Below are 27757 nucleotides of genomic sequence, written 5' to 3'. Positions count from 1 at the left end.
CATCAAGAAACCCTTTTTCACTGTGAGGGTGACTGCGCACAGGTTGCCCACAGAGGTGGTGGGTTCTCCATCCTTGGACAGAACCAAAAGCCAGCTGGACATGGTCTTGTGCAGCCAGCTCTAGGTGACACTGCTTTAACCAGGAGCTTACAGAGGTCCCTTCCAACCTCAGCCATCCTGTAAATCTGTGATCTTCAACACAGGCAGGAGCTAATAAGGCCCCTCAAGCCCCTCCATGCCTAGCTGTGGTCAGTGGTATGGGGGAGTCAATCTTGAGGTGCCAGGAAAGAGCAGCATGTGAGCAAACACCTTTATTGTTTACCTACAATAAATGGCCCGGTGGGATTCACTCCTCCCCAGAGGGATCCCCAGGACATATAAATCCGGCACTCATAGCTGGCACTTTAATCTGGTGGGACTGAGTGGGAAAAACCTCAACCATCCTCTGATTCTCTGATCCTGAGCTGAGGCAGGAGATCAGACCCCTCAACATATCCTGGCTCAACCAGTGGACATTGACAAGGGGGAAATGGAGCTGGAGCTTCAGGCAGAGAGCAGCAGAACCATTCAATCCTCAATGATTTCTCAGCTGCAAAAAGGAGTTCACTGCACTGAGTGTGACCACACTGCCCATCTTACATTTGAGGAAACAAGGAGTAACTATGAGGAGGAACACTGGCATCCGCAGCTGCAGCACAGAGGGTGTAGCATTGGCCAGGGTACTGAAAGCCTGTCCCTGCTGTCAGGCAAAGAAACCTCCTTCTGCCAGTAGTCTGGGGGCAGTCCTGTCAGATATTATGACACTAAGGCAAAACACCTGTCAGTGAGACCAGAAGGTCTGCATGCCAGAAGTGCCAGGACCCATCAGAAGGTCCTTCAGGAAGAGATTGTGCTTCTGCCGTGGAAAAGGCTAAAGGATCGCAGGGGTCTTACCAGGGTTGTTCTCAGAAGCTGGAAATGAGCTGTAGGAGGCCTCAAAACCTCTTGCAGTAATGCTGCTATCAGAGCGAAACAGGACGGTCAGCTGTGGCCCAGATGAAAAAAAGACGCGAGCGTCATTACTGCAAACGGATGCAAGGAGTGGGCTGCTGGGGGACCCACCATCATAGACCTCGATGGCATCGTACATGCAGCTAGTGCCTTCCAGCCTGCGGAGGGAGAGGAGGGTCTGTCAGAACCATAGGCTGTGCCACCTCTGAGCATGAGGATCGGTGGGAGCTGCAAGGCTACAGCATCCAACCCATTTCCTGGCCTGGGCCTGGTGCGCAGGCAGAGGTGGCCAAGGCCCCATGATGGGGATGAAAATGCCCCTGAGCCCACAGGGCACTGAGCCACTGGGTACCCTACCCACAACACAGCTGCCTCCCCATCAGACTCACTCGACATCCAAGAACTGGAGCTCCACTCTGAGATCCGGGTCTGGCAGCTGGATGCGCCACACGCATCGGGCATGATTGGGGTAGTTGTTGGGGTAGCTGGGGCTCTGAAATGAGCCGGACAAACCCTGAAGCAAGCCACCGCAGGAGGCGTCCCCTGTGGAAAAGAGAAGAGCCCAGGGACGGGCAGAGAGCTCTTGAAATCTGGTGGCCAGAAGCTGTTGGAGAAGGGAACATCCAAGAGCAAGGAGGCTCTGCCACAGCCCCACAGGGACCCTCCCTCCCACATACGTGGCTGCAGCTGAAACCTCATCCCACAGCATAGGTTGTGCTTGGAACACACAGTCCCCCCATCGGTGGGGTCTGTCTGTCCAGTGGGACACCTGGGGCAGCAGATAACCTGACCTCTTAATCTCTCTGCCTCTAAACATGGTCAATGACTTGGGGTAAGTCAAACTGGAGCTTCATGGTGTTGCTCTGAGAAATCAGCAGGTGAGTGAGTAGCATTTGGCCTAAGAGGAACAACCTGTTCAGATTGACCCTCTCCAAAAGCCAGGCACATTCCAGAGGTGCCCAGACATGGGACAAGTGGCTCTGGGTACAAATTGGAACACAGGAGGTTCCCTTGGAACATAAGGAAACCCTTTTTCACTATGAGGATTCTCCATCCTTGGAGAGACCCAAAAGCCATCTGGACATGGTTTTGGGCAGCCAAAGTTAGGTGCACCTTTTTTTCTCAGAGCTATATCCAAATGTCTTGTAAAGGTCCCTACAAAGCTCAGCCAGCCTCTGTCTCTATGATCCAGAGGTAGGGCAGGAGATGAACAAATCACTCAGCTCCACCAGACAATACCTGAGCTCACTGACAAAGGGGAAATCGAGCTGGAGCTCCTTGGCACTGCAGACAGAGAGCAGCAGCTGCCCTCATTCCTCAATGCCACTTCAGGTTCAAAAAAGAATTTCACTATACTGTGTGTGAACTCATTGGCCCTCTTTAGAGAAGACAAATCGTAACCCTGAGAAGCAAGACCAGCCTCTACAGCTGCATAACAGCGGGTGCCATGAACAAGCAATACCTCTGGCTGCAATAAAGATCAGAAAACTCAATGGTACTTTCACAGCAGCACTGTTGGGGATGGAGAAAGCCCTGTCCCTGCCATCAGGCAAACCAGTCAACTTCTGGAAGAAGTGTGGGGTCAGTCCCGATCAAAACGATGACCCCCGGATGAAACACTTGTCGATAAAACCAGAAGGTCTGGATGCCCGGGGGTGCCAGGACTCCTCAGGAGGACCTTCAGGAAGAGATTCTGCTTGTGCCATGGCAAAATGGTCACACTATATCTTACCAGGGGTACTGTTGGAAATCAGTAATGAGGTGTAATAGGCATCGAAACCTCTCCCAGCAACGCTATAGTCACTGCGAAACAGGACTGTCAACTGGGACCCAGAGGAAGTGAAGAATCTATAGTCATTACTGCAGACGTAGCCAAGGAGCGGGCTGTACGTGGACCCACCATCGTAGACTTCGATGGCATCGTACTGGCAGGTAGTGCCTTCCAGCCTGTGGAGGGGGAGGAGGATCTGTCAACACCTCAGGTTATGCTACCTACAAACACAAAGACCAGGAGGAGCTGCAGGGCTCCAGCATCCCAACCCCATCCCTGGCCTGGCTCAGGCACTCAGGCAGAAGTGGCCAAGGCCCCGTGATGTGGAAGAAGCCTCCCCTGACCAAGCATCCAGCACTGGGCACCCTGCCCAGTCCACAGCTGCCTCACCACCAGACTCACTCGACATCCAAGAACTGGAGCTCCACTCTGAGATTCTGCTCCGGCAGCTGGATGTGCCACACGCAGTAGACATCGTTGGGGTAGGCGTTGGGGTAGCCAGGGCTCTGGAATGAGCCGGACAAACCCTGAAGCAAGCCACCGCAGGAGTTGTTCCCTGTGAAAAGGAGCAGAGGCCAGGGATGGGCAGAGAGCTCTTGAGATCCTGTGACCAGAAGCTGTTGGAGAAGGGCATGGCCACCAGTAAGGAGGCTCTGCCACAGCCCCACAGAGACTCTCTCTCCCACGCGTGTGGTTGCACTTGAAGCCTCATCCCTGCATGCCCCCAGCCACAGCACAGGTTGTGTTTGGCACGGGCAGTCACCCCCATCAGTGCAGCTACTCTATCCACTGGCACACCTCGTCAGGAGATAACCCGATCGGTTAATCCTTCTGACCATGGTGTAATGAAGGACACAGGGGATTTTGAACTGGAAGTCCCTGGTGGTACAGAGAGAAATCAGCAGGTGAATGAGCAGCATTTGGCCTAAGAGGAGCAACCTGCTGGGAGTCAACCCTCTCCAAAAGCCAGTCTCTTTCCATTGGTGCCCAGCAATGGGGCAAGTGGTTTTGTGTGGCAAGTGAAGCACAGGAGGTTCCCTCGGAATGTCCAGAATCCCTTGTTAACTGTGAGGGTGACTGAGCAGGGGCACAGCTTCACCACAGAGGTTTTGGAGTCTCCATCCTTGCAGAGAGCCAAAAGATATCTGGACATGGCCTTGGGCAGTCAGCTGAAGGTGACCCTGTATTAGGCAGGGGCTAAGGCCACGTGGACTACAGAGGTCTCTTTCAAGTTCAACTATATTCTTACATGTATGCTCTTGAGAGGTTGGGCAGGAGATCAATGGATCATTCAGTCCCTGCAGGCCCTATCTCATCTCAACAACAAGGGGAAATGGAGCTGGAGCTCCTAGGGGCTGCGGGCAGAAAGCAGCAGCTGCATCGCTCATCCAGGTCTTCTCAGCTCCAAAAAGAAGTTCATGGCAATGCATGTGAACTCATTTGCGTCTTTTGTTTGGAAAGACAAGTAGTAACACTGACCGGGAATACTGGCCTCTGCGGCTGAAGCAAAACGGGTGTCGCACTGGCTGAGGTGGAAACAGCCCTGTCCCTGTCATTCAGCAAAGAAACCTCCTTCTGCCAGCAATGTGGGGGCAGTCCTGCCCAAAATGATGACGCCGGGACAAAACACTTGTCTGTGGGGCCAGAGGATCTGGATGCTCAGAGGTGCCAGGACACCTCGGAAGGCCTTCAAGAAGAGTTTCTGCTTCTGCCACATCAAAGCATGCAGGACAGATGGAATCTTACCCGTGCTGTTGTTGGATGCAGGAAACGAGCTGTAGGAGGCCTCAAAACCTCTTCGGGTGACACTGAAGTCACTGCGAAACAGGACGGTCAGCTGGGACCCAGAGGAATTGAAGACGCTATGGTTGTTACTGCAAACGGAGCCGAGGAGCGGGCTGTACGTGGACCCACCATCGTAGACCTCGATAGCGTCATACTGACAGGTAGTGCCTTCCAGCCTGTGAAGGGAGAGGAGGGTCTGTCAGCACCTCAGGCTTTACCACCTCTGAGCACAAGGACCAGCAGGAGCTGCAGGGCTCCAGCATCCCAACCCCATTTCTGGCCTGGCTCAGGCACTCAGGCAGAGGTGGCCAAGGCCCCGTGATGTTTGAAGAAGCTTCCCCTGAGCCCGCATCCAGCACTGGGCACCCTGCCCAGTCCACAGCTACCTCACCAGCAGACTCACTCGACATCCAAGAACTGGAGCTCCACTCTGAGATTCTGCTCCGGCAGCTGGATGTGCCACACGCAGTAGGCATCGTTGGGGTAGGCGTTGGGGTAGCCAGGGCTCTGGAATGAGCCGGACAAACCCTGAAGCAAGCCACCGCAGGAGTTGTTCCCTGTGGAAAGGAGCAGAGGCCATGAAAAGGGAGAAAGCTCTTGAGATCCTGTGACCAGAAGCTGTTGGAGAAGGGCATGGCCACCAGAAAGAAGGCTCTGCCACAGCCCCACAGAGACCCTTCCTCTCACACACATGGCTGCACTTGAAGGCTCATCCCTGCATCCCCGCAGGCCACAGCACAGGTTGTGTTTGGCACGGGCAGTCACCCGCATCGGTGCTGCTAGTCTATCCACTGGCACACCTCGTCAGGAGATAACCCGATCGGTTAATCCTTCTGACCAAGGTGTAATGAAGGACACAGGGGATTTTGAACTGGAAGTCCCTGGTGGTACAGAGAGAAATCAGCAGGTGAATGAGCAGCATTTGGCCTAAGAGGAACAACCTGCTGGGAGTCAACCCTCTCCAAAATCCAGTCTCTTTCCATTGGTGCCCAGTGACGGCACAAGTGGCGCTGGGTACAAACTGAAACACAGGAGGTTCCCTAAGAAGATCAGGAAACTCTTTTGCACTAAGAGCGTGACTGAGCATGGGCACATGGTCCCCAGAGAGGTGCTGGAGTCTGGATCCTTTGAAAAGGTCAAGTGCCATCTGGACATGGACATGGGCAGCCAGCTCTAGGTGATCCTGCAATAGCCAGGGTCTATGACCACATGGACTGCAAAGGTCCCTTCCAAGCTCAACCATCCTCTTATTCTTAGACTTTGAGCTGGGTCAGGAGATGAGCGGACCCCCCCACAGGCCCTCCAGGCCCTACCTGAGCTCAGTAAAAAGGGGCAAAAGGAGCTGGAGCTCCCTAGGGGTGCAGGCAGAGAGCAGCAGCTGTCCTTGCTCATCCAAGACTTCTCAGCTGCAACAAAGATTTCACTGCACTGCATGTGAACTCATTGGCCCTTGTTGATTTGGGAAGACAAGTAGTAACACTGACCGGGAATACTGGCCTCTGCGACTGAAGCAAAACGGGTGTCGCACTGGCTGAGGTGGAAACAGCCCTGTCCCTGTCATTCAGCAAAGAAACCTCCTTCTGCCAGCAATGTGGGGGCATTCAGTCCAAAACGATGACCCCGGGACAAAACACTTGTCTGTGGGGCCAGAGGATCTGGATGCTCAGAGGTGCCAGGACACCTCGGAAGGCCTTCAAGAAGAGTTTCTGCTTCTGCCACATCAAAGCATGCAGGACAGATGGAATCTTACCCGTGCTGTTGTTGGATGCAGGAAACGAGCTGTAGGAGGCCTCAAAACCTCTTCGGGTGACACTGAAGTCACTGCGAAACAGGACGGTCAGCTGGGACCCAGAGGAATTGAAGACGCTATGGTTGTTACTGCAAACGGAGCCGAGGAGCGGGCTGTACGTGGACCCACCATCGTAGACCTCGATGGCATCGTACTGACAGGTGCTGCCTTCCAGCCTGTGAAGGGAGAGGAGGGTCTGTCAACACCGCAGGCTGTGCCATCTCCGAGCACAAGGACCAGCAGGAGCTGCAGGGCTCCAGCATCCCAACCCCATCCCTGGCCTGATCCTGGCACTTGGGTGGAGGTGGCCAATGCTCTGTGATGGGGACAGAACCACTCCTGAGCCCGCATCCAGCACTGGGCACCCTGCCCAGTCCACAGCTGCCTCACCACCAGACTCACTCGACATCCAAGAACTGAAGCTCCACTCTGAGATTCTGCTCCGGCAGCTGGATGTGCCACATGCAGTAGGCATCGTTGGGGTAGGCGTTGGGGTAGCCAGGGCTCTGGAATGAGCCGGACAAACCCTGAAGCAAGCCACCGCAGGAGTTGTTCCCTGTGAAAAGGAGCAGAGGCCAGGGATGGGCAGAGAGCTCTTGAGATCCTGTGACCAGAAGCTGTTGGAGAAGGGCATGGCCACCAGTAAGGAGGCTCTGCCACAGCCCCACAGAGACTCTCTCTCCCACGCGTGTGGTTGCACTTGAAGCCTCATCCCTGCATGCCCCCAGCCACAGCACAGGTTGTGTTTGGCACGGGCAGTCACCCCCATCAGTGCAGCTACTCTATCCACTGGCACACCTCGTCAGGAGATAACCCGATCGGTTAATCCTTCTGACCATGGTGTAATGAAGGACACAGGGGATTTTGAACTGGAGGTCCCTGGTGGTACAGAGAGAAATCAGCAGGTGAATGAGCAGCATTTGGCCTAAGAGGAGCAACCTGCTGGGAGTCAACCCTCTCCAAAAGCCAGTCTCTTTCCATTGGTGCCCAGCAATGGGGCAAGTGGTTTTGTGTGGCAAGTGAAGCACAGGAGGTTCCCTCGGAATGTCCAGAATCCCTTGTTAACTGTGAGGGTGACTGAGCAGGGGCACAGCTTCACCACAGAGGTTTTGGAGTCTCCATCCTTGCAGAGAGCCAAAAGATATCTGGACATGGCCTTGGGCAGTCAGCTGAAGGTGACCCTGTTTTAGGTAGGGGCTAAGGCCACGTGGACTACAGAGGTCTCTTTCAAGTTCAACTATATTCTTACATGTATGCTCTTGAGAGGTTGGGCAGGAGATCAATGGATCATTCAGTCCCTGCAGGCCCTATCTCATCTCAACAACAAGGGGAAATGGAGCTGGAGCTCCTAGGGGCTGCGGGCAGAAAGCAGCAGCTGCATCGCTCATCCAGGTCTTCTCAGCTCCAAAAAGAAGTTCATGGCAATGCATGTGAACTCATTTGCGTCTTTTGTTTGGAAAGACAAGTAGTAACACTGACTGGGAATACTGGCCTCTGCGACTGAAGCAAAATGAGTGTAGCACCAGCTGAGGTATGGAAAGCCCTGTCCCTGCCATTCGGCAAGGAAACCTCCTTCTGCCAGCAATGTGGGCCCAGTCCTGTCCAAAATGATGACCCCAGGACAAAACACTTGTCTGTGGGGCTAGAGGGTTCGGATGCTCAGAGGGACCTGAAACCCTCAGAAGGCCCTTCAGTAAGAGTTTCTACTTCTGCCACATCAAAGTGTGAAGGACAGATGGAATCTTACCCGTGCTGTTGTTGGATGCAGGAAACGAGCTGTAGGAGGCCTCAAAACCTCTTCGGGTGACACTGAAGTCACTGCGAAACAGGACGGTCAGCTGGGACCCAGAGGAAGTGAAGACGCTATGGTTGTTACTGCAAACGGAGCCGAGGAGCGGGCTGTACGTGGACCCACCATCGTAGACCTCGATGGCATCGTACTGACAGGTGCTGCCTTCCAGCCTGCAGAGGGAGAGGAGGGTCTGTCAGCACCTCAGCACTGGGCACCCTGCCCAGTTCACAGCTACCTCACCAGCAGACTCACTCGACATCCAAGAACTGGAGCTCCACTCTGAGATTCTGCTCTGGCAGCTCAATGTGCCACACACAGTGGGCATCATTGGGGTAGGCGTTGGGGTAGCCAGGGCTCTGGAATGAGCCGGACAAACCCTGAAGCAAGCCACCGCAGGAGTCGTTCACTGTGGAAAGGGGCACGTCCAGGGATGATCTGAGAGGTGTTGGAATCCTGTGGCGAGAAGCTGTTGCAGAACGTCATGGTCACCAGCAAGAAGGCTTTGCCAGGGACCCACATGGAGTCTCCCTCTATCAGACTTGGCTACACCTGAGGTCTCATTCCTGTGTCACCCCAGCCCACAGCACAGGTTGTGCTTGACATGGGCAGTCACCCCAATTGATAGGAGCTGTCATTCCAGCCGGTTACCTGGGGTAGAATATAACCCGCTCCTATATCCCTCTATTCCTAAACATGGTCAAGGACAAGGAGGGAGTTGAGCTGGAATTTCCTGGTGCTGCAGGGAGAAATCAGCAGGTGAGGGAGCAGTATTTATCCTAAGAGGAACAACCTGCTGGGAGTCAATCCTCAGCTGGTGGAGTCTCAATCCTTTGAAAATGCCAAGCGCTATCTGGACATGGACTTGCGCAGCCAGCTCTAGGTGATTCTGCTATAGCCAGGGTTTATGACCACATGGACTACAAAAGTCCCTTCAAGCTCAACCATCCTCTTATTCTTAGACTGTGAGCTGGGTCACAATGAGATGAGCAGACCTCCAAAGCCCTCCAGGTCTTACCTGAGCTCAGTAACAAGGGGCAAAAGGAGCTGGAGCTCCCTGGGGGTGCAGGCAGAGAGCAGCAGCTGTGCTTGCTCACCCATCACTTCTCAGCTCTAAAATGGAGTTCACTGCACTGCATGTGAACTCATTGGCCCTCGGTCATTTGAGAAGACAAGTAATAACCATGAGGGTGAACATGGGCCTCTTCAGCTGCAACACAGAGGGTGCCATGAACAAGGAACTGCTCTGCCTGCAATCAAGGTCAGAAAAACCGATGATTTTTCCACATCAGTGTCAGGGGTGCAGAAAGCCCTAACCCTGCCATCAAGTAAAGAAACCACCCTTCGACAGCAGTGTGGGGGCAGTCCTGTCCAAAATGATCCCCCAAGACAAAACACATTTCAATGGGGCCAGAGGGTCAGATAGTCAAGAGATGCCAGGAACTCACAGAAGACCTATGTGTAACAGATTGTGCTTTAGCCATGACAAGGAGTGAATGACAGCAGGGAGCTTACTCGAGTTGTAGGAGGCCTGAAAACCTCTCTTAGTGACACTGCCGTCACTGTAAAACAGGACCGTCAGCTGTGGCCCAGAGGAATAGAAGAGGCGAGAGTCATTGGTGCAAACAGATCCAAGGAGTACACTGTCTGTGGACCCGCCATCGTAGATTTTGATGGCGTCATACGAGCAGCTGGTGCCTTCCAGCCTGTGAAGGGAGAGGAGGGTCTGTCAGCACCTCAGACTCCGCTACTTTGGAGCATGAGGATCAGCCGGACCTGCAGGGCTCCAGCATCCCAACCCCTTCCCTGGCCCGGCTCAGGCAATTGGGTAGAGGTGGCCAATGCCCCACGTTGGTAACAAAGCCACCCTTGAGCCCACAGTTGACACTGGGCACCCTCCCACACCGCAGCTGCCACCCCACTGGACTCACTCGACATCCAAGAACCTGAGCTGGACTTCAAGATTAGAAGCTGGCAGCTGGATGATCCACACACAGCGGGCACTGTTGGGGTAGGTGTTGGGGTAACCAGGGCTCTGCAATGTGCCCGACAAACCCTGAAGCAAGCCACCGCAGGAGCTGGCCACTGCAGAAAAGAGCAGAGCCCGGGAATGGGCAGAGAGCTCTTGAGATCCCATCCCAGAAACCATGGGAGAGGGGCATAGCCACCAGCAGGGAGGCTCTGCCACAGCCCCACACAGACCCTCCCTCCCACACACGTGGCGGCACATGAGGCCTCGTCGCTGTGATCCCCCAGCTCACAGCTCTGGTTGTGCTTAGTGTGGGCAGTCACTGCCATCGGTGGGATCTGTCTGTCCAGCTAGACACCTGGGTCAGGAGATAACCGATCCTCTTAATCCTTCTGACCCACAGCATCTTGAAGGATGAGAGGGGTCTCGACCCAAAGCTCCCTGGTGATGCACGGAAAAATTAGCAAGTGAGGGAGCAGCATTTGCGTTAAGAGGAACAACCTGCTGGCAGTCAAGTCAGTCAAAAGCCAGGCTCTTTCCAGTGATGTCCAGTGATGGGACAAGCAGCCTGGGGCACAGACCGAATCAGAGAAGGTTCCTGCAGAAAATCAGGAATCCTTTTTGCACTATGAGGGTGACTGAGGACTAGCACAGGTATCACTTAGAGATGGTGGAGTCTCAATCCTTTGAAAATGGCAAGTGCCATCTGGACATGGACTTGGGCAGCCAGCAGGTGATTCTGCTGTAGCCAGGGTCTATGACCTCATGGACTCCAAAGGTCCCTTCCAAGCTCAACCTTCCTCTCATTCTTGAGTTATGAGTTGGGTCAGGTGATGAGCAGACCCCTCAAGTCCTCCAGGCCCTACCTGAGCTCAGTGACAAGGGGGAAATGAACTGGAGCTCCCTGGGAGTGCAGGCAGAGAGCAGCAGCTGTTCTTGCTCATCCATGACTTCTCAGCTGCAAAAAGGAGTTCACTGCACTGCGTGTCAACTCATTGCCCTCAATCGTTTGAGAAGACAAGTAGTAACCATGAGGGAGGACACAGGACTCTTCAGCTGCAACATAGAAGTTACCACTAACAAGCAACTGCTCTGCCTGCAATCAAGGTCAGAAAAATCGATGATCATTCCTCAGCAGCACTGTTGGGAATGGAGAAAGCCGTGTCCCTGCCATCAGGCAAACAAACCACCTTCTGGCAGCAGTGCAGGGGCAATTCTTTCCAAAAAGATCCCCCAAGACAAAATATCTTTCAGTGGGGCCAGAGGATCTGGATGCCCAGAGATGCAGTGACCCTTCAGAAGGTCTTTCAGGAAGACTTGGTGCTTCAGTCACATCAAGGAGTGAATGACAGCAGGGAGCTTACCCGAGTTGTAGGAGGCCTGAAAACCTCTCTTAGTGACACTGCCGTCACTGTAAAACAGGACTGTCAGCTGTTGCCCAGATGAATAGAAGAGGCGAGAGTCATTGCTGCAAACTGACCCCAGGAGTGGGCTGTCTGTGGACCCGCCATCGTAGATTTTGATGGCGTCATACGTGCAGCTGGTGCCTTCCAGCCTGTGAAGGGAGAGGACAGTCTGTCAGCACAGTAGGTTGTGCCACCTCCGAGTATGAGCACCGGCAGAAGCTGCAGGGCTCCAGCATCCTAATCCCTTCCTTGGCCTGGCCATAGCGCTCAGGTAGAGGTCACCAAGACGACACATTGGTGACAATGTCAGCCCTGAAACTCCAGCTGGCAATGGGCACCCTCCCACACCACAGCTGCCGCCCCACTGGACTTACTCAACATCCAAGAACGTGAGCTGAACTTCGAGATTAGGATTTGGCAGCTGGATGATCCACGTACAGCGGGCGTTGTTGGGGTAGGTGTTGGGGTAGCCAGGGCTCTGAAATGTCCCAGACATACCCTGAAGCAAGCCACCGCAGGAGTCAGTCACTGTAGAAAGGAGCAGACCCCGGGAATGGGCAGAAAGCTCTTGAACTCCCATCCCAGGAGCTGTTTTAGAAGGATACAAGCACCAGCAAGGACACTCTGCCACATCTCCACACAGACATTCTCTCCCACACAGGTGGGTGCACCTGAAGCCTCATCCCTGTGTTCTCCCAGCTCAAAGCACTGGTTGTGCTTGGCATGGACAGTCACCCCCAACAGTCGGGCCTCTCTGTCCAGCCGGACACCTGGGTCAGGAGATAAACCAACACCTTAGTCCTTCTGAACCGCAGAATGTTGACTGATGTGAGGGCTGTTGACCCAGAACTCCCTGGTGCTGCAGGGAAAAATCAGCAGGTGAGGGCACAGCATTTGTCCTAAGAGGAACAACCTGCTGGGAGTGAACCATCTCCAAAAGCCAGGCTCTTTCCAGTGGTGCCCAGTGCTGGGAAAAGTAGCCTGGGGCAAAAGCTGGAACCTAGGAGATTCCGTCAGAAGATCAGAAAACCAATTTTAACTATGAGGGTTACTGAGCATGGGTACAGGTAACACCCAGAGATGCTGGAGTTTCAATCCTTTGAAAATGGCAAGTGCCATCTGGACATGGACTTGTGCAGCCAGCTCTAGGTGATCCTGCTATAGCCAGGGTCTATGACCACATGGACTACAAAAGTCCCTTCAAGCTCAACCATCCTCTCATTCTTAGATTGTGAGCTGGGTCACAATGAGATGAGCAGACCCCCAAAGCCCTCCAGGCCCTACCTGAGCTCAGTAACAAGGGGCAAATGGAGCTGGAGCTTCCTGGGGGTGCAGGCAGAAAGCAGCAGCTGTGCTCACTCACCCATCACTTCTCAGCTGCAACAAGGAGTTCACTGCACTGCATGTGAACTCATTGGCCCTCGGTCATTTGAGAAGACAAGTAATAACCATGAGGGTGAACATGGGCCTCTTCAGCTGCAACACAGAGGGTGCCATGAACAAGGAACTGCTCTGCCTGCAATCAAGGTCAGAAAAACCGATGATTTTTCCACATCAGTGTCAGGGGTGCAGAAAGCCCTAACCCTGCCATCAAGTAAAGAAACCACCCTTCGACAGCAGTGTGGGGGCAGTCCTGTCCAAAATGATCCCCCAAGACAAAACACATTTCAATGGGGCCAGAGGGTCAGATAGTCAAGAGATGCCAGGAACTCACAGAAGACCTATGTGTAACAGATTGTGCTTTAGCCATGACAAGGAGTGAATGACAGCAGGGAGCTTACCTGAGTTGTAGGAGGCCTGAAAACCTCTCTTAGTGACACTGCCGTCACTGTAAAACAGGACCGTCAGCTGTGGCCCAGATGAATAGAAGAGGCGAGAGTCATTGGTGCAAACAGATCCAAGGAGTGCACTGTCTGTGGACCCGCCATCGTAGATTTTGATGGCGTCATACGTGCAACTGGTGCCTTCCAGCCTGTGAAGGGAGAGGAGGGTCTGTCAGCACCCCAGACTCTGCTACTTTGGAGCATGAGGATCAGCCAGATCTGCAGGGCTCCAGCATCCCGACCCCTTCCCTGGCTCAGGCAATTGGGTAGTGGTGGCCAATGCCCCACGTTGGTAACAAAGCCACCCTTGAGCCCACAGTCGACACTGGGCACCCTCCCACACCACAGGTGCCACCCCACTGGACTCACTCGACATCCAAGAATCTGAGCTGAACTTTGCGATTAGAAGCTGGCAGCTGGATGATCCACACACAGCGGGCACTGTTGGGGTAGGTGTTGGGGTAACCAGGGCTCTGCAATGTGCCCGACAAACCCTGAAGCAAGCCACCGCAGGAGTTGGCCACTGCAGAAAAGAGCAGAGCCCGGGAATGGGCAGAGAGCTCTTGAGATCACATCCCAGATGCTGTGGGAGAGGGGCATAGCCACCAGCAGGGAGGCTCTGCCACAGCCCCACACAGACCCTCCCTCCCACACACGTGGCGGCACATGAGGCCTCGTCACTGTGATCCCCCAGCTCACAGCTCTGGTTGTGCTTAGTGTGGGCAGTCACTGCCATCGGTGGGATCTGTCTGTCCAGCTAGACACCTGGGTCAGGAGACAACCCAATCTCTTAATCCTTCTGACCCAAAGCATCTTGAAGGATGAGAGGGGTGTCCACCCAAAGCTCCCTGGTGCTGCACGGAAAAATCAGCAAGTGAGGGAGCAGCATTTGCGTTAAGAGGAACAACCTGCTGGCAGTCAAGTCAGTCAAAAGCCAGGCTCTTTCCAGTGGTGTCCAGCGATGGGACAAGCAGCCTGGGGCACAGACCGAATCAGAGAAGGTTCCTGCAGAAAATCAGGAATCCTTTTTGCACTATGAGGGTAACTGAGCACTAGCACAGGTATCAGTTAGAGATGGTGGAGTCTCATCCTTTGAAAATGGCTTTTCATCCTTTGAAAATTGCAAGTGTCATCTGGATATGGACTTGGGCAGCCAGCAGGTGATTCTGCTATAGCCTGGTCTATTACCTCATGGACTCCAAAGGTCCCTTCCAAGCTCAACCTTCCTCTCATTCTTGAGTTATGAGCTGGGTCAGGAGATGAGCAGACCCCTCAAACCCTCCAGGCCCTACCTGAGCTCAGTGACAAGGGGGAAATGAACTGGAGCTCCCTGGGAGTGCAGGCAGAGAGCAGCAGCTGTTCTTGCTCATCCATGACTTCTCAGCTGCAAAAAGGAGTTCACTGCACTGCATGTCAACTCATTGCCCTCAATCGTTTGAGAAGACAAGTAGTAACCATGAGGGAGGACACAGGACTCTTCAGCTGCAACATAGAAGTTACCACGAACAAGCAACTGCTCTGCCTGCAATCAAGGTCAGAAAAATCGATGATCATTCCTCAGCAGCACTGTTGGGAATGGAGAAAGCCGTGTCCCTGCCATCAGGCAAACAAACCACCTTCTGGCAGCAGTGCAGGGGCAATTCTTTCCAAAAAGATCCCCCAAGACAAAATATCTTTCAGTGGGGCCAGAGGATCTGGATGCCCAGAGATGCAGTGACCCTTCAGAAGGTCTTTCAGGAAGACTTGGTGCTTCAGTCACATCAAAGAGTGAATGACAGCAGGGAGCTTACCCGAGTTGTAGGAGGCCTGAAAACCTCTCTTAGTGACACTGCCGTCACTGTAAAACAGGACTGTCAGCTGTTGCCCAGATGAATAGAAGAGGCGAGAGTCATTGCTGCAAACTGACCCCAGGAGTGGGCTGTCTGTGGACCCGCCATCGTAGATTTTGATGGCGTCATACGTGCAGCTGGTGCCTTCCAGCCTGTGAAGGGAGAGGAGAGTCTGCCAGCACAGTAGGTTGTGCCACCTCTGAGCATGAGCACCGGCAGAAGCTGTAGGGCTCCAGCGTCCTAATCCCTTCCTTGGCCTGGCCATAGCGCTCAGGTAGAGGTCACCAAGACGACACATTGGTGACAATGTCAGCCCTGAAACTCCAGCTGGCAATGGGCACCCTCCCCACACCACAGCTGCCGCCCCACTGAACTTACTCAACATCCAAGAACGTGAGCTGAACTTCGAGATTAGGATTTGGCAGCTGGATGAACCACACACAGCGGGCGTTGTTGGGGTAGGTGTTGGGGTAGCCAGGGCTCTGCAGTGTCCCAGACATACCCTGAAGCAAGCCACCGCAGGAGTCAGTCACTGTAGAAAGGAGCAGACCCCGGGAATGGGCAGAAAGCTCTTGAACTCCCATCCCAGGAGCTGTTTTAGAAGGATACAAGCACCAGCAAGGACACTCTGCCACATCTCCACACAGACATTCTCTCCCACACAGGTGGGTGCACCTGAAGCCTCATCCCTGTGTTCTCCCAGCTCAAAGCACTGGTTGTGCTTGGCATGGACAGTCACCCCCAACAGTCGGGCCTCTCTGTCCAGCCGGACACCTGGGTCAGGAGATAAACCAACACCTTAGTCCTTCTGAACCGCAGAATGTTGACTGATGTGAGGGCTGTTGACCCAGAGCTCCCTGGTGCTGCAGAGAGAAATCAGCAGGTGAGGGCACAGCATTTGTCCTAAGAGGAACAACCTGCTGGGAGTGAACCATCTCCAAAAGCCAGGCTCTTTCCAGTGGTGCCCAATGATCGGAAAAGTAGACTGGGGCAAAAACTGAAACCCAGGAGATTCCGTCAGAAGATCAGGAAACTGATTTTAACTATGAGGGTTACTGAGCATGGGCACAGGTAACACCCAGAGATGCTGGAGTCTCAATGCTTTGAAAATGGCAAGTGCCATCTGGACATGGACTTGTGCAGCCAGCTCTAGGTGATTCTGCTATAGCCAGAGTCTATGACCACATGGACTACAAAAGTCCCTTCAAGCTCAACCATCCTCTCATTCTTAGATTGTGAGCTAGGTCACAATGAGATGAGCGGACCCCCAAAGCCCTCCAGGTCCTACCTGAGCTCAGTAACAAGGGGCAAATGGAGCTGGAGCTCCCTGGGGGTGCAGGCAGAAAGCAGCAGCTGTGCTCACTCACCCATCACTTCTCAGCTGCAACAAGGAGTTCACTGCACTGCATGTGAACTCATTGGCCCTCGGTCATTTGAGAAGACAAGTAATAACCATGAGGGTGAACATGGGCCTCTTCAGCTGCAACACAGAGAGTGCCATGAACAAGGAACTGCTCTGCCTGAAATCAAGATTGAAAATATTGATGATCATTCCCCAGCGATGCTGGGGGTGGAGAAAGCCCTGTCCCTGCCATCAAGTAAAGAAACCACCTTCCAGCAGCAGTGTGGGGGCAGTCCTGTCCAAAAAGATCCCCCAAGACAAAATAAATTTCAATAGGGCCATAGGGTCTGGAAACCAAGAGATGCCAGGACCCCTCAGGAGGCCTAGGTGTAACAGTTTGTGCTTCAGTCACATCAAAGAGTGAATGACAGCAGGAAGCTTACCTGAGTTGTAGGAGGCCTGAAAACCTCTCTTAGTAACGCTACCGTCACTGTAAAACAGGACCGTCAGCTGTGGCCCAGATGAATAGAAGAGGAGAGAGTCATTGCTGCAAACAGACCCAAGGAGTGGACTGTCTGTGGACCCGCCATCGTAGATTTTGATGGCGTCATACGTGCAGCTGGTGCCTTCCAGCCTGTGAAGGGAGAGGAGGGTCTGTCAGTCACTTAGGCTGTGTCAACTCGGAGCATGAGGACTGGCAGAAGCTGCAGGGCTCCAGCGTTCCAACCCCTTCCCTGGCCTGGCTCAGGCAATCGAGTAGAGGTCACCAAGAACCTACATTGGTGACATTGTCACCCTTGAAATCCCAGCTGACAATGGACAACATCTCACACCACAACCGCCACCCCGCTGGACTTACTCAACATCCAGGAACCTGAGCTGAACTTCGTATGTAGGATCTGGCAGCTGGATGAACCACACACAGCGGGCACTGTTGGGGTAGGTGTTGGGGTAGCCAGGGCTCTGCAATGTGCCGGACAAACCCTGAAGCCAGCCACCGCAGGAGTTGGCCACTGCAGAAAGGAGCAGAGCCCAGGAATGGGCAGAAAGTTCTTGAACTCGCATCCCAGGAGCTGTGGGATTGGGGCATAGCCACCAACAGGGAGGCTCTGCCACAGCCCCACACAGACCCTGCCTCCCACACATGTGGCTGCATCTGAAGCCTCATAACTGTGTTCCCCAGCTCAAAGCACAGGTTGTGCTTGGCATGGACAGTCACTCCCATCAGTTGGACATCTCTGTCCAGCTGGACACCTGGTCAGGAGATAAACCAAACCCTTAATCCCTCTGAACCGCAGAATGTTGACTGATATGAGGGCTGTTGACCCAGAGCTCCTGGGTGCTGCAGGGAAAAATCAGCAGGCGAGGGCACAGCATTTGTCCTAAGAGGAACAACCTGCTGGGAGTGAACCATCTCCAAAAGCCAGGCTCTTTCCAGTGGTGCCCAGTGATGGGAAAAGTAGCCTGGGGCAAAAACTGAAACCCAGGAGACTCCCTCAGAAGATCAGGAAACTGATTTTAACTATGAGGGTTACTGAGCATGGGTACAGGTAACACCCAGAGATGCTGGAGTCTCAATGCTTTGAAAATGGCAAATGCCATCTGGACATGGACTTACGCAGCCAGCTCTAGGTGATTCTGCTATAGCCAGGGTCTATGACCACATGGACTACAAAAGTCCCTTCAAGCTCAACCATCCTCTTATTCTTAGACTGTGAGCTGGGTCACAATGAGATGAGCAGACCCCCAAAGCCCTCCAGGTCCTACCTGAGCTCAGTAACAAGGGGCAAATGGAGCTGGAGCTCCCTGGGGGTGCAGGCAGAAAGCAGCAGCTGTGCTCACTCACCCATCACTTCTCAGCTGCAACAAGGAGTTCACTGCACTGCATGTGAACTCATTGGCCCTCGGTCATTTGAGAAGACAAGTAATAACCATGAGGGTGAACATGGGCCTCTTCAGCTGCAACACAGAGGGTGCCATGAACAAGGAACTGCTCTGCCTGCAATCAAGGTCAGAAAAACCGATGATTTTTCCACATCAGTGTCAGGGGTGCAGAAAGCCCTAACCCTGCCATCAAGTAAAGAAACCACCCTTCGACAGCAGTGTGGGGGCAGTCCTGTCCAAAATGATCCCCCAAGACAAAACACATTTCAATGGAGCCAGAGGGTCAGATAGTCAAGAGATGCCAGGAACTCACAGAAGACCTTTGTGTAACAGATTGTGCTTTAGCCATGACAAGGAGTGAATGACAGCAGGGAGCTTACCCGAGTTGTAGGAGGCCTGAAAACCTCTCTTAGTGACACTGCCGTCACTGTAAAACAGGACTGTCAGCTGTGGCCCAGAGGAATAGAAGAGGCGAGAGTCATTGGTGCAAACAGATCCGAGGAGTGGACTGTCTGTGGACCCGCCATCGTAGATTTTGATGGCGTCATACGTGCAGCTGGTGCCTTCCAGCCTGTGAAGGGAGAGGAGGGTCTGTCAACACCCCAGACTCTGCTACTTTGGAGCATGAGGATCAGCCGGACCTGCAGGGCTCCAGCATCCCAACCCCTTCCCTGGCCTGGCTCAGGCAATTGGGTAGAGGTGGCCAATGCCCCACGTTGGTAACAAAGCCACCCTTGAGCCCACAGTTGACACTGGGCACCCTCCCACACCGCAGCTGCCACCCCACTGGACTCACTCGACATCCAAGAACCTGAGCTGGACTTCAAGATTAGAAGCTGGCAGCTGGATGATCCACACACAGCGGGCACTGTTGGGGTAGGTGTTGGGGTAACCAGGGCTCTGCAATGTGCCCGACAAACCCTGAAGCAAGCCACCGCAGGAGCTGGCCACTGCAGAAAAGAGCAGAGCCCGGGAATGGGCAGAGAGCTCTTGAGATCCCATCCCAGAAACCATGGGAGAGGGGCATAGCCACCAGCAGGGAGGCTCTGCCACAGCCCCACACAGACCCTCCCTCCCACACACGTGGCGGCACATGAGGCCTCGTCGCTGTGATCCCCCAGCTCACAGCTCTGGTTGTGCTTAGTGTGGGCAGTCACTACCATCGGTGGGTTCTGTCTGTCCAGCTAGACACCTGGGTCAGGAGACAACCCAATCTCTTAATCCTTCTGACCCACAGCATCTTGAAAGATGAGAGGGGTGTCCACCCAAAGCTCCCTGGTGATGCACGGAAAAATCAGCAAGTGAGGGAGCAGCATTTGCATTAAGAGGAACAACCTGCTGGCAGTCAAGTCAGTCAAAAGCCAGGCTCTTTCCAGTGGTGTCCAGTGATGGGACAAGCAGCCTGGGGCACAGACCGAATCAGAGAAGGTTTCTGCAGAAAATCAGGAATCCTTTTTGCACTATGAGGGTGACTGAGCACTAGCACAGGTATCACTTAGAAATGGTGGAGTCTCAATCCTTTGAAAATGGCAAGTGCCATCTGGACATGGACTTGGGCAGCCAGCAGGTGATCCTGCTATAGCCAGGGTCTATGACCTCATGGACTCCAAAGGTCCCTTCCAAGCTCAACCTTCCTCTCATTCTTGAGTTATGAGCTGGGTCAGGAGATGAGCAGACCCCTCAAACCCTCCAGGCCCTACCTGAGCTCAGTGACAAGGGGGAAATGAACTGGAGCTCCCTGGGAGTGCAGGCAGAGAGCAGCAGCTGTTCTTGCTCATCCATGACTTCTCAGCTGCAAAAAGGAGTTCACTGCACTGCGTGTCAACTCATTGCCCTCAATCGTTTGAGAAGACAAGTAGTAACCATGAGGGAGGACACAGGACTCTTCAGCTGCAACATAGAAGTTACCACGAACAAGCAACTGCTCTGCCTGCAATCAAGGTCAGAAAAATCGATGATCATTCCCCAGCAGCACTGTTGGTGGTGGAGAAAGCCGTGTTCCTGCCATCAGGCAAACAAACCACCTTCTAGCAGCAGTGCGGGGGCAATTCTTTCCAAAAAGATCCCCCAAGACAAAATATCTTTCAGTGAAGCCAGAGGATCTGGATGCCCAGAGATGCAGTGACCCTTCAGAAGGTCTTTCAGGAAGACTTGGTGCTTCAGTCACATCAAAGAGTGAATGACAGCAGGGAGCTTACCCGAGTTGTAGGAGGCCTGAAAACCTCTCTTAGTGACACTGCCGTCACTGTAAAACAGGACTGTCAGCTGTTGCCCAGAGGAATAGAAGAGGCGAGAGTCATTGGTGCAAACAGATCCGAGGAGTGGACTGTCTGTGGACCCGCCATCGTAGATTTTGATGGCATCATATGAGCAGCTGGTGCCTTCCAGCCTATGGGGAGAGAGAAGGGTCTGTCAGCATCGCAAGCTGTGTCACCTCCGAGCACAAGATCTGGCAGAAGCTGCAAGGCTCCAGCGTCCCAATCCCTTCCTTGGCCTGGCCATAGTGCTCAGGTAGAGGTCACCAAGACCCCACATTGGTGACAATGTCAGCCCTGAAACTCCAGCTGGCAATGGGCACCCTCCCCACACCACAGCTGCCACCCTGCTGGACTCACTCGACATCCAAGAACCTGAGCTGAACTTGCAGATTAGGATCTGGCAGCTGGATGATCCACGTACAGCGGGCGTTGTTGGGGTAGGTGTTGGGGTAGCCAGGAGTCTGGAAAGTGCCGGACAATCCATCAAGCCAACCACCGCAAGAGTCATCCACTGTGGAAAGTAGCAGAGCACAAGGTTTTGCAGAGAGCTCTTGAAATCTGGTGGCCAGAAGCAATGGGAGAAAGGCACGGACACCAGCGAGGCGAGGAGGCTCTGCCACATCTCTACACAGACCCTTCCTGCCCTGCACGTGGCTGCATCTGAAGCCTTTTCCCTGCATCCCCCTCACCCCACAGCACAGGTTGTGCTCAACACAGGCAGTCACCACCATCAGCATGGCCTCTGTGTCCAGCAAGATACCCAGGGTAGGAGATAACTGCCTCCTTAATCCTTCTGGGCCTTAACACGGTCTAGGGCATGGGGGTGAGCTTTTTCATTATAAGAATTTTTCCCAAGAACAAACATCTTTCTTATATAAAGCTATCACTGTCACATAAAGTAAAAATATAAGAATTTCTACTTACAAGTAGTGAGCTGATGTGGTCCTGGGAGAACTACGCTTGGTGTTTCTTCTACAGAAGAAAAAAATCACACATGAAACCATATGGGGAGTTCAACAAAGCACATACAATTTGAATCTCCTGTAAAGATGGTTCCAAACTCTAGCTATTTGTGCCTGATGAACTTTAGATCCAGGAGTTTTCTTTCTGTTTTAACAGACCTCAGCAGTTTCTTCATCTGTAAATCATCAAAACTCCTTGTGAAGCCATGAAAACCTGCAACTGTCTCAGAGAGTGCCAAATGCCCTTGAAGTGTGAAGATTCTCTCTTTGCTTGCTTTGAATAAGGTATGTGCTGTTTTCACCTGATCCCATCAGAAGCTGGTCACGCTGCCTCTTGCATGAGTATGGGCTGTGAACAACTGCATCCTCTTTTTCTCCATAACAAGAAAAACAAAGCCACCCCAAAACTCTTAAGAGAAATTCAGATGACAGAAAGCTATCTGGGGAGCTGGTCAGAACACGGTCAGTGAAGAAGGGAGGCTGCACATATCATTATCTTCCTTTATTTTGCACAGCTGCAGACAAAAAGGGGTCTCCAAAAGCTACCAGTGACAGGTTTTGCTCACATTCCCCCCGCATTTAAGCTATTCTTGCTCCCTTCCCTTTCCAATACCACTGATTTCATCCATACCTTGCTGCTAAACCCAACTAGTGGCATAAACTCTGGGTCAGAGAAGAGTTTTCGCCTCTAAGGTTCCTGTACAGGACAGCTGATGGAAAGCCCTCCAGGTGGCACCAACAGATCAAAGGTGTCCTGTGGGACAGGGCTCTAGCAGACCGAGAAACACGATCTCCTTCCTACTTTCTCCTTCATCTAACCTAGAGAGTCAGGCTTTCTGAGCCAGGGCTTTATGGGGTTATTCAAACCCTGGGGTCAGGACAGCATATAGATGACCATGATCCTTCTGCACCAGGGCTGACAGTTCTCCAAACATCCTCAGAGGATTGTGCATTAATTTTCAGGAATTGTTTCATTTGAATTCATCTACACTCTGAGGTAATTCTACATCCTTATTAAAGTGAATTTGCATTTTATATACTGGAATATTTAACAGTATATTTGAGGAGGATGTAGGTGTTGGCAGAAAGCATATACTGTTAAGAAACAACTCTGCTCTAGTTGGGAAATCATCATTCACAAAATGCAGTACTCTGAGTACTACCAATGTCTACACATGTGTTGCTGATCTTGTTAGGTTTGAAAAAGTCAAGCAGTTATCAAATAAATACTAATTCATAGATGATTAAAGATTTAAATCCACATGGCTGGAGACTACTATTATTCTCATCACTGGTCATCAATACCAGTAAAATTCAACAAACTTGCCAAAAACGTAGCTGTGAGTAAATTCATCAAGTCAACATCAATAAATTCAGCAGGTAAAGCTAGATTTTTCTGTTTTTCTGTTTTCATATTAGATTAGAACCTCACCTTTAGGAAAAAAACCAACAAACAACAACAAAAACAAACAAAAAGAAAAATGTTCAAAGGGATTTATAATAGGTAGTTCAGCTGTTTAAAAACAGGTTTCAAAACATAAACTGAGCTGTTTCAGTGTTTGGTCTATTTTAATAATTGTGGTTACTGAAACAAATAAGATTTCCGTGTTGCCTTAATCACAGTATCACTGTATTACTTTGAAATAATTGCAAATTTGACAAAGATGAGCTGATGGGTCTGGTAGTATGAGAGTGAGCATGGTAGAGCATGGAAAAATTTGGTGAGAGCACCAATCCTATGATCAAAATGAATAAGGGCATCTCATGGGGGCAGTGAAAACATGTTCTGTCTCTGTGTAAATCGCTAGCAAACAATCTACAAACCTGTAATCAGTTAAAATTTGTCTGTTCAAACCACGGATAACTTTCCTCTGTGCTGCCAGATACTCAGAAACTGCTGCATTTATACAGCCTCCATTTTTCACATGGCATTGTCATCCCAAGGCTTCAGCTCAAGCACTGATTTGCTTAAGCTTTTCATTGCAGCAATCCTTTCTTGGAGAGAGTGACATATACATACAATTATATGCTCCATTTTAAGTGCACGGGTACATTTCAGCACCTGGGAGCCCAGTTTGAAGGACACTGAATCCCAACTACACCCATAGGTTGGCTACATCAGCTACAAGTGGACTAGAAAAGTTTTGAAATCCAAAATGCAGACATTGTCATCAGGAGCAACAAACAAACAAACAAAGTTGGGAGAACATTGCATGAATTAAGTAACACTGAAAGTTGGCCCTTAAGCACACAATTTGTGTATTTAAGGTGATTTCCGGATATAGAGGAAGATCCTAACAGGGACCCCCATCATTTATTCAGTTAGTAAGGACCTTTCCAACACGTCCCACAAACTGCTCCTCATGCATACAAGGCTTTAAATCTAAATTAACTAGATGGTAATGAAAAAATTAAGCAGTAACTCAGTATTTTCCAGCTCAATATCAACATTAAATCTTAGTTTTCAATATTACTAAGTACACCTCAAATATTTATGAGGGGAGGAAATTATAAGAGTAATAAAAACCTAAGCCCAGAAACAACCCTGAACAGTTATTTATTTCCATTTTGTATGTGGGTGTATGGGAGCACAGGAAGGGAAAAAACAGGTTTTTGCCTTTGATTCATTAGTCCAAGTCAAGTTAAGGTCAGAACTTTACATCTGAAAGAGGGAGGGCTGGAAAGACAGCAGCTCTTGCAAATACTTTTGATCTTTTTCCATTCCTCCCTCCTGCACAAAAATTGCAAGAACAGCTGCTTAAGAAGAAATGCCTTGATACTCCTGATACCACCCTGGCTCTGTGCTCAGCCAGGGAAGCCTCACCTAAATAAAGGGGAAATGTTTTTTGAACACAAGGAGACCATTTTACCCTATTTGAAGCATCCTCTCTCCCATCAAACCCATCAATATTTGTACTGGTCCCCAAAGGGATGAAAGCGGCCGGGCAGATCACTGCCTCTGTAACCAAATCAAATTACCCTTGTAACAGGAATTAGACTAAGGGAAATTAGAGTAATGTAAAATTACAGTAGTTCTTGTTACATTCTACTAATTACAACAACAATAGGAACAGGGACATGTGCCATACTTGTTTTATCTAGGGCACTCTGTTACTAAACACCCATGTGTTAAGCCTTAGCAACGTACTTAGTCAAAGATAAAATACCTCATTCAAAAAGCACCTCACACTCTTTAAAATAAGCATTAATTTCATCCAGAAAATACATATTAGTCTTTAAATTAATTAACCCAATACCACAATTCAGAAAGTATATAATTTGCTTTACAGTATATTTATTTGGATTTCCTTTACTAGCCTCTTTACAAAAAATTGTGAGAAAAACATCTAAATTCATTCAGCAGTTTCAATAAAAGCTTTTGAATTAATGGGTACAACAACTGATTTCCTCAGCTCATAGGTGTCACCTGCCTTTCTGAAAGATCTAAGCCATGCTGCTGAATCTTCTTCCACCCTTAAATCTGAACATTAGCTCGATATGAAATGCCACCATGAAGGTGATCAGAAGCAAGAAGCTTTACCTGCATCCGCCTGAGTTTGGAGACTTATCATCACCATCCAAAACAAGATCATGTTGGCAGCCATCTCCGTGGAGCTCCCGATCTAGGAGAGAACCAGTATTTATAGGCAGGGACACTGAAGGTTGTAGCTCAGCAGCCCTATCTGTCCTTCGGTTAAATCAATACCGAACACATGCCCCCACTGCCCTTACGTCCTGAACTTCCAAGATATTTGTCTACCCCATGTTTGATTAGTTATCTAAGATTTATATCTTCCTGGTTCTAAGGAAAGACAACACCTGACATTTCTCTCAGAGAAAGAAGTGGCTACAACAGCTGCTATTTTCCCATCCCATCCCATCCCTCTTTCAGCTGTGAAGTTCTGTTGCTGTCACAAATGTAACATGTCCCTTTGTCAGGTCTGAGTTGTATCTGAGCCACAGTTGCTTTTTAAGCTTATGTAGCAGATCGTTCTCTTTTGTGACTGCAGATGTGGAGCGTTAAGAACATGGTGGCAAACAAGCAAGGGTCTTAAGGAGAGTCTTCTGATTGACCTGGACTTGCTGGGGGAGACATGTCCACCAGCTGCTGGAAGGGTATACCCCAGAGACAATCGTCATGGCTACAACCCCTTAAAATGGTTGTGAAACTAGTTTCAGGAATTGTCAAATATCACACATAACTTACCATAATGTATTTCTCAAATATTAGTTACACCTTAGGTAACTTTCTGGAGGTCGAAGAGTTTGGAACTAGTTTGCTGAGCTGCCTTGAACTATCCCAGATCATTTCAGTGTGTTTAAATAATTTTCTATCTAATAGATGTCACATAGAAGTGCCGTAGAAAGTGAAGCCATTAATCTCTTTCTGTGTTCATCCTTCATTGTGCTTTATCTTCGCCAAGGTAGCAGGACTCACACTACATTTAAGCTCTGCAAGTTATCTGCTGCAAAACTGAAGCCACAAAAGTCATTTTCTGCATTTTGTCACAAACTGAAGTCAAAATTCAGTAGTCATACACTGATCATTGTCAAACTGCACAAACCCTCCCAGAGAATTAGGTGTTTAAATACAGGAATATGGACAAGTAAAGAAAATAGGGAAAATTCATCCTAAATTCTCTGCTTTTGAAGGTCTTAAGAACTTTACAGATTCCTTGACACATCCCTCCTCCTCTGGGATTTGAAATTTATTTAAGATAACAAGTAATAGGATCCAATGGAACTCTGCAGTGGATTTTTATGAAGAGAAACTATGTTTCATGTCATGGTCAGGTTTCAGTTGATCCAAGTGCCCATCAAAGAACTTGCAGTTGCACAGCACTGGTGTATTTGCCAATGTTTAAACAATACGTAAAACTCTGATGTCACAGAAGATTTAGCCTTGATGGGGCCTCTGAAGTCCATCTGGTCCAACTCCCAAGTCAAAGCAGTTTTATCTGCAAGTTCAACGAGGTGGCTCATGGTCTTAGTTGTTCCTGTAATGCAGAATAATTTTGCTGGTCATTTTCTAGACAAACTGTGCAAAAACTTCTGGTAGATAGAGATTTGATATGCTGGTTGTTTCTGCTGCTGGTTTTACATGTGTTTGGATTCATTACTGATTGGTAAATGTATTACTTCTCAGGAACTCAGAAATTTGTTTCTTGTGCCTCATGAAATGTGCAATGTGACTGTCCAAACCCCCCAAAACCAGCACCCAAACTCAACATGATACAGCAGAAGAGATCCAGAAGGTCAAAAGAAGCACAAATTCTGTAAGAGTTACTTTGTTAGACATGCAAACAGCTCACTGTCTGTAAACTTAGGTAGGGTTTTGCAACTTGTATTAGGGTTTTGCAAGCCAGATGGAAGAAATGGTCATTCATGGGTGCTGGAGGAAGGAAGGGAGGTGGCTTGGCAAACCTGTCAGGTAGGTGTTGCCTGCCCAAAGAGATGGAAGAAAAGCAAGAACAGATTAGAAACATTGAAAACTCAACAAAAGGTTTTAAAATTGAATGGAAAAGAAGAGCAATGTGAGACAATGCCGAAGAATAACTCTGAGGCAAGATCCGGGTGGCTGCGCCACAATGGGCCCCCCAAGAGGTTGCAATGGCAAATATCACTGCATGGCCATTCTACTTGAGTGCTGGCATTCACTGCTTGGAGTCTGTTGTCTCAGTTCTTCTGTCCCTAGATAAAGAGAAAACAAGTGTGATTGATTGACTTCGGCCTGCTGCAAGACACCATCCAGCTCATTTCTCCTTCCTCCTCCTCAACAAGTCAGGAGAAAATAAGGTGGAGAAGCTCATGGCTTGAGCTATGGACAGGGAAATCCTGCATCTTTACCAAGATGCAGAGCTGGCTGGAACACATCACAGTGCCAGAGACGCTGGGTCAGAGATCAAGATGCTAGCTGACATAGGATGAAACCACCCTTTCCAATACAGTACTGGTTTGCATTTGCAGTGGTCACTACACTGTCCCTGATACCACAGAAAAAATATCCAAAGAGCCAGTGGCAAAACCAGTCCTTCGGTATTAACCTCTACTGCACAACATGATCTTTCTTCCCACCAGGTAGGATGCACAATGGGGTGGGAGGTTGTTTGTTGAATCTCACCTCATTTCACCAAAACTGGAACTTGATGAGGGTGTATAC

Source organism: Nesoenas mayeri (genome assembly GCF_963082525.1).
Source record: "Nesoenas mayeri genome assembly, chromosome: 7".
Classification (NCBI taxonomy): domain Eukaryota; kingdom Metazoa; phylum Chordata; class Aves; order Columbiformes; family Columbidae; genus Nesoenas; species Nesoenas mayeri.
This window is presented reverse-complemented; position numbering follows the sequence as displayed.